The 8,063-nt window shown below is 40.4% G+C and overlaps 1 non-coding gene and 1 pseudogene across 1 annotated transcript; both read right to left on the reverse strand.

Annotated features, from left to right (window-relative positions):
• Positions 1 to 259: 259 nt before the first annotated feature.
• Positions 260 to 1,109, reverse strand: LOC123456534 (annotated as a pseudogene).
• A 2,589-nt stretch (positions 1,110 to 3,698) lies between these two features.
• On the reverse strand, positions 3,699 to 3,831 carry LOC123456969. The gene has a single exon (XR_006634825.1). It is a non-coding gene; the product is annotated as a small nucleolar RNA SNORA33 (small nucleolar RNA).
• Positions 3,832 to 8,063: the final 4,232 nt, after the last annotated feature.

Consider the following 8,063-nt stretch of genomic DNA (forward strand, 5'->3'; position numbering starts at 1 on the left):
TGGCTCAATAAACAATGATAAAACTGGAACCAATTTTTCTTAAAGAGGAAAAGCAAAAGTCAACTTCTACATATTTAGAATCTCAAGCTATTTTAAAGTCCAGTGTTCTGATTTTTTTCCTGCATTTTGAGTGCTTTTTACAGTCTAGTCAAACACACGCAGTCCATCATTCCAAGTTGTACCTCTAAATGCCTGGATTCTCATTGCTGAAAATAGGTGTCATGAAATTTTGTAGAAATCTTTGTTGGGATGTGCTACTTCAGAAGCCGCCTTTGCTCCTCAAAATACTGCTAGCTTCTTTCGGAGGAGATACAACTCGGTAATAAAGAACAAGCAGGCCATCCTGTGTCCCTGCCTCCCCTACTGTATACTGGATTTCTCCCAGATTTTGTAATTCTTTCAGCAAGTGACCAGCACATGTGATTTCTACCTGACATGATGGGTTGAGGCTCTTTTTCCTTTAAGGAATTTTTGTGCATGCCCAATAGTTGCACTTTCAGAAACTCAGCAAACTTCTTTTTCAGAAGCTCAACATAGCCTGTGCCTTCATTAGCACCCATGAACTCCAGTAATAAAGACACATTAACTTGAGTTGGAACAGGAGGCAGTGATTGTGCAGCATTCTCAGCATCTCCTGGGCTGGAAATGGTCGCCTGAGGAACAGCAACTTAAAGTGCTTCTTGACCTGCTTTATAGAAATCACACCTACCCTTTTTTTTTTCTTTTTCTTCCAGACCATTCACTAATTTGTACACTATGTTTTGTAACTGTGGACCCAACCTTACGTTATAATGAGGTTTGGCCAGATGTACCACTGTGTTGCGTTTTGGACATCTGTTGCTATGGTCAAGATGTTTGACAATGCAGCTCTTACAAAAGGTATGAAGACATTCTGTAATGGTTGTTGCATCGAATAAATAACCTTTGCAAATGGGACACAAAATAAATGGCATCAGCTCAGAAAGCTTAACCAAGTCCTTCTGGTTAGGAGGCCTGGATCCCAAGCTGTCCTGAGTGTCAGTGTCAGATGGCTTGGCCTGGCCTTTCTCCCCAGCTAAGGGCACCGAGGTAGCCTTGCGGTACAAGGGGGGGGGGTACAAGCAGCACATCTTCAGCTCCAGCTCCCTCCATCTTGGAGGCACCCACGTTTTGGGCTGGTATACTCTTCATGGTGATGGCTGAGGGAAACAGGCAAGGCGAGGCAGAAGCACCAATGCACCAAGCGAACGGGCAAAGCGAGTAGAGAACCGTGAAGTGAGATAAGCCAAACCTGAGCTGGTGGAGATAAGTGGTCCGGAGAGGGCAAAGTAAGATGGGAAGACTCAAAGCGATCTAGAAGACAGGAGGCAAGCCTGCAGGCAAGGCGCAAAACACTGGCGAGGTGAACCAGTTAGGCTAGACAACCAGAGGTGAGCCTAAGCCAAACACAGCAGAACCGGAGAGCCAAGGGAAGGAAATGACTGCAAGCGAGGTGGAGGAGAGGCAGCCTGGCTGGTGGAGCTCCTAGGAGATATAATTCATCTAAGCCAATGGGAAGCCACATAATTTATATGGCTGGATGGGAAGAGCCCTTCCTAAAAGGAATCTTGACCAATTTCCAATGCTTCATATGCTCTGGTTTCTGTACACATCCTGTAAGTCTGTGCCTTTTTCAAAGGCTTCATAAATCTGCTCAGGCTTTTAAGAAATGACTAACTTTGCTATTTGAGTGCAAAACTATCCTATTTTCCTCAATTTATGCAAAGATCCCTGAACAACAAGAATACTGGTTCCAGTTTGATCAGTTATGTGTCTTTTGTCAAACGATTGTCATCCCCCCAAATTATTTCTTTTTGGAAGTATGACGCTCTCATTTTGAAATATACAAGTCTCTTTAACCTGAGGAATCATTTATTACTACAGGATGGAAATTTAACTTCTATTTGAAAACTGCCTATGATATGCCTTTTCGTTCTGTTTTGTTCTGTTTTGTTTTTTCAAGGTAGGGCTTCATTCTAGTCCAGGCTGACCTGGAATTCACTATGTACTCTTAGGATGGCCTCAAACTCATGGGGATCCTATTACCTCTGCCTCCAAAATGCTGGGATTAAAGGCATGAGCCACCATGCCCAGCTCTCTTTTTCATTGTTTGAAACAGCATCTTACTATGTAGCCCATGCTGGCCTTGAATATGAGATCCTGATGCCTCAGTCTCCCAAATAGATATGCTACCACTCTGTCTTACTCTGCTTTTCTTATTAGGGTCATTTTGGCCTTGTATTGTGTTGGAAACAATTCCTTCGATATTTTTGGAAGAATATAAAATTAATTATTCATCATGATAGCACATGCCTATAATCACAGCATATATGTTAAGACAGAAGGCTTGCCATAATTTGTATACAAGCTAGGCTACATGGGGTAGCCTTGACTACACAGTGAGATCCTTCTCCCTCCCACACTCCCCCGAAAATACTAAGGAATTAACATTTAAATGTATGTTAGGCCAAGAGTGTTGACCTATACCTGTCTGTATTCCGAGTGCCCTCAAGATAGAAGTAGGTAGATCAAGGTCTCAAGGTCATCCTTGGCCACATGGGATGTTTGGTGCAAGCCTGGGCTCTACAAGTCTGTCTCAAAAAACAACAAAGTAAAATAAAATTGTAAGTTAAAAAATCAACTGTTCTTTTTCAGTAGTTGAAGCCATCTGGTCTTGGGCTTTTCATCAATAGGAGGCTTTTTCTTTTCAGTTTCAATCTTATTAATCATCCTCATGCTCCTCAGGTTTTCACTTTCTTTATTTTTTATTTATTTATTTTTTATTTTTTTTTTGCTCTCTCAGATTTTTTTTTTAATTTTTATTAACATTTGCTATGATTATAAAATATATCCCATGGTAATTCCATCCCTCCCCACCCCCACACTTTCCCATTTGAAATTCCATTCTCCATCATATTACCTCCCCATTACAATCATTGTAATTACATATATACAATATCAACCTATTAAGTATCCTCCCCTCTTCCTTTCTCTACCCTTTATGTCTCCTTTTTAACTTACTGGCCTCTGCTACTAAGTATTTTCATTCTCACGCAGAAGCCCAGTCATCTGTAGCTAGGATCCACATATGAGAGAGAACATGTGGCGCTTGGCTTTCTGGGTCTGGGTTACCTCACTTAGTATAATCCTTTCCAGGTCCATCCATTTTTCTGCAAATTTCATAACTTCATTTTTCTTTACCGCTGAGTAGAACTCCATTGTATAAATGTGCCACATCTTCATTGTCCACTCATCTGTTGAGGGACATCTAGGCTGGTTCCATTTCCCAGCTATTATAAATTGAGCAGCAATAAACATGGTTGAGCACATACTTCTAAGGAAATGTGATGAGTCTTTTGGATATATGCCTAGGAGTGCTATAGCTGGGTCATATGGTAGATCAATCTAGCTGTTTTAGGAACCTCCACACTGTTTTCCACAATGGCTGGACCAGATTGCATTCCCACCAGCAGTGCAGAAGGGTTCCTTTTTTTCCACATCCCCGCCAACATTTATGATCATTTGTTTTCATGATGGTGGCCAATCTGACAGGAGTGAGATGGAATCTCAATGTAGTTTTTTTTTTCTTCAAAAAAAATGCAATTTATTAATTCTTAGCTTTCATTAAACTTATAAGTTACATTAAAATTAAGTCTTATGAAAATGCTTCAACATTAAGGTATTGTAGCCATTTTCAGGGACCTTAATGACCTCAACTGTCCTTAAGGCTCGTAACATGGCATCACTATTGCCAGCTCTCTACATTTCTGCAGAAACACATTTAGATAAGCAGACCATTTAGTTAGCTGGCTTCTCAATGTAGTTTTAATCTGCATTTCCCTGATGACTAGTGACGTAGAACATTTTTTTAGATGCATATATGCCATTCTTATTTCTTCCTTTGAGAACTCTCTATTTAGCTCCATAGCCCATTTTTTGATTGGCTTGTTTGATTCCTTATTATTTAACTTTTTGAGTTCTTTGTATATACTAGATATTAATCCTTTATCAGATATATAGCTGGCGAAGATTTTTTCCCATTCTGTAGGTTGCCTCTTTGCTTTTTTCACAGTGTCCTTTGCGGTGCAAAATCTTTGTAATTTCATTAGGTCCCAGTGGTTAATCTGTGGTTTTATTGCCTGAGCAATTGGGGTTGTATTCAGAAAGTCTTTGCCAAGACCAATATGTTGAAGGGTTTCCCCTACTTTTTCCTCTAGCAGTTTTAGAGTTTCCGGTCTGATGTTAAGGTCTTTAATCCATTTGGACTTAATTCTAGTACATGGAGAGAGAGAAGAATCTATTTTCATCCTTCTGTATATATATATCCAGTTTTCAAAACACCATTTGCTGAAGAGCCTGCTTGAATACTCCTACAGCAGGGAAACTCAACCCCTAAGAACATCTTTGTAGATACTCTGAGAGTCTTAAGAGCCACACCTAACACCTTAAGGTCCTACCCTGAAAATATATTACATCAAATCAATTGATACAGCTAAGAATACCCAGCTAGCTAGAAAATCCAAGCATTAACTTAATCCAACATGCAAAAATATATACATTATAACACAAGAAACACTAAAAAGCAAGATGATATAAACCCACCTAAAAGTATTAATGCATCAGAAATGTCCTCCAGTGAGAAAGAGTTAGAGGAAATGCCTGAGAAAGAGTTCACAAGAATGATTGTAAATATGTTCAAAGAAGTCAGAGAACAAATCAAAGGAGTCAAAGAGGAACTTAAAGAGGAAATCAAAGGAATCAAAGAAGAGGCAGGACACCAATTTCATGAAATAAAGAAGGCAATACAAGACATAAATAAGAAAATAGAAATAATAAAGAAAAACCAGTCAGAATTACTAGCAATGAAGAACACAGTTAATGAAATAAAAAACTCTGTAGAAAATCTCACCAGTAGGATGGATGAGGGAGAGGACAGAATATCTAAGCTAGAAGACCAGGTGGCAGACCTAATGCAGTCCAACAAAGAGAAAGACAAACTTATAGAAAAGTATGAGTGGGAATTTCAAGATATTTGGGACACAATGAAAAGATCCAATATAAGAATTCAGGGCATAGTAGAAGGAGAAGAACTCCACTCCAGAGGCATAGTAGGCGTCTTCAACAAAATCATAGAAGAAAATTTCCCCCAAATTGGGAAAGAGGTGCCAATGCAGATACAGGAAGCCTTTAGAACCCCAGCCAGACAAAACCCAGAAAGAACCTCTCCTCGCCATATTATAATCAAACTTCCAAACACACACACCAAAGAAAAAATATTGAAAGCAGTTAGAGAGAAAAATCAAGTTACCTATAAAAGCAAGCCCATCAGGATTACAGCAGATTCTTCAACACAAACTTTTAAAGCCAGAAGGGCTTGGAGTGATATATTCCAAGTTCTGAAAGATAACAACTGTCAACCAAGGTTACTTTATCCTGCAAAGTTATCCATTCAAATAGATGGAGAAATAAAGACATTCCATGACAAAAGCAGGTTAAAGGAGTATTTGAAGACAAAACCAGCTCTACAGAAAATACTTGATAGAATCCTCCATGCTGAAGAAAAGGAAAAGCACACATATAAGGAACCTAGAAAAAACAAGCAATACTCAAATACCAGTTAACAGAAGAGAGCGCAGGTAGAACCAGAAACACACACACACACACAAAAATGGCAAACAAAAATACATACCTTTCAATAATGTCTCTTAATATCAACGGCCTCAATGCCACAATGAAAGGACATAGATTTGCAGACTGGGTTAAAAAGCAGGATCCTACAATTTGTTGTCTCCAAGAAACTCACCTTTCTACAAAGGATAGACATTATCTTAGGGTGAAAGGTTGGAAGAGGGTGTTTCAAGCAAATGGGCCTAGAAAACAAGCAGGGGTTGCTATCCTAATATCAGACAGGGTAGACTTTAGTCCGACGTTAGTCAAGAAAGATAAGGAAGGTCACTTTATGTTGATTAAGGGCACACTCCAACAGGAGGACATTACAATCCTAAACATATATGCACCTAACATGGGGGCTCCCAAATTCGTCACTTTCTTTATGATTCCATGTTGATAAGGAATTTGTCCATGTTTTTAGGTTATGAAATATGTGCACATAGAATTGTTCATGATAAACTCGAATGAGCCTTTGTAGCTTAATTTGGCCTCAGTCATGGCCAGTCGTATGCCTTAACCTGCATGCTGTAATTATAGGCATGAACTATCATGCTGAAGTCTAAATTTCTCTTTTTTTTCTTTTGGTTTTTCAGGGTAGGGTCTCACTCTACTCCAGGCTGACCTGGAATTCACTATGGGGTCTCATGGTGGCCTCGAAGTCACGGCGATCCTCCTACCTCTGCCTCCCAAGTGTTGGGATCAAAGGCATGCTCCACCATGCCCAGCTACGCTTCTCCTTTTATCTTATTTTACTTTCTCTCCTTTTCTCAGTAAGTTTCGCTCTAGGTTCATCAATTTTGTTAATCTTTTCAAAGAACCAGGTCTTCACCTTTTATATTACTTTGGCTGCTCTTATTTCTACTCTGATCTTTATTGTTTCTTTTTCCTTGTACCAATTTGGATTTCATCTGTAACAATAGGTTGTTTATTTGAGATTTTGAAGACACCTACTATGCCTTTGGAGTGGAATTCTTCTCCTTCTACTATGCCCTGAATTCTTATATTGGATCTTTTCATAGTGTCCCGAATATATTGAAATTCACACTCATAGTTTTCTATAAGTTTGTCTTTCTCTTTGTTGGACTGTATTAGATCTGCCACCTGGTCTTCTAGCTTAGATAGTCTGTCCTCTCCCTCATCCATCCTACTGGTGAGATTTTCTACAGAGTTTTTTATTTCATTAACTGTGTTCTTCATTGCTAGTAATTCTGACTAGTTTTTCTCTATTATTTCTATCTCCTTATTTATGTCTTGTATTGCCTTCTTGATTTCATTAAATTGGTGTCCTGCGTCTTCTTTGATTCCTTGGATTTCCTCTCTGATTTCTTCTTTGATTCTTTTGATTTGTTCTTTGACCTCTTTGAACATATTTATAATCATTCTTTTGAACTCTTTCTCAGGCATTTCCTCTAACTCGTTCTCACTGGAGGACATTTCTGATGCATTAATACTTTTAGGTGGGTTTATATCATCTTGCTTTTTAGTGTTTCTTGTGTTATAATGTATACATTTTTGCATGTTGGATTAAGTTAATGCTTGGATTTTCTAGCTAGCTGGGTATTATTAGCTGTATCAATTGATTTGATGTTATATATTTTCAGGGTAGGAGCTTAAGGTGTTAGGTGTGGCTCTTAAGACTCTCAGAGTATCTACAAAGGTTCTCCTAGGGGTTGAGTTTCCCTGCTATGGGAGTATTCAAGCAGGCTGAGTGGAATAAAATACAGGTAGATTCTAAAATTTAACTAAACACTGTACACATTCAATCAAAAACAGCCCCAAGTATGTATGCAAGAGTAGTTATTATAATGACCAGATCCTGTATCAACAAAGAGGTTAAGATTTCTGGTCTGTTGAGGGATCCAAGTTAGCTTGCGACCAAGTGAGACCCTTTCCTGGTGCAATCCCAGTTACCTTGGATGATTTTGGTCTCAGTCAAGTTGCTGCCTGGGTGGTCAGGCTGCTGTTGTGATTTCTGGAGCTGGGCACTGGCTTTTCCTGCGGGGCAAACAGAGCCTGGCAAGTGAGGCCCTGCAGATCAGCACCCCCGCTGTTGGAACTGCTGCTGCTAAAGCTGCTGCTGCTGTGTCCTCTGCCGCTGCTGCCACTGAAGCTGCTGCTGCGGGATCTGCCACTGCTGCTGCTCCTGGGCCTGCCGCTGCTGCCGCGACTGGAGCTGCTACTGCTGGGGCCGCTGTTACCGGTGCCGGAGCCACTGATGTTGCTGCCGAACTCTGCTCCTGCTTGGGTCCCGCTGTTGGCGTGGCCGGGTCCTGGGCCGCTGCTCTGTTCGCTGGAGCTGGGCTCAGGCGGTGGGGGAGGGGAGGGAGCCGCAGCTGCTCTGGTTCTCTCGCTGCTCCACGTGTTCTTCTACCTCG

Source organism: Jaculus jaculus, chromosome X, assembly GCF_020740685.1.
Source record: "Jaculus jaculus isolate mJacJac1 chromosome X, mJacJac1.mat.Y.cur, whole genome shotgun sequence".
Taxonomy (NCBI): domain Eukaryota; kingdom Metazoa; phylum Chordata; class Mammalia; order Rodentia; family Dipodidae; genus Jaculus; species Jaculus jaculus.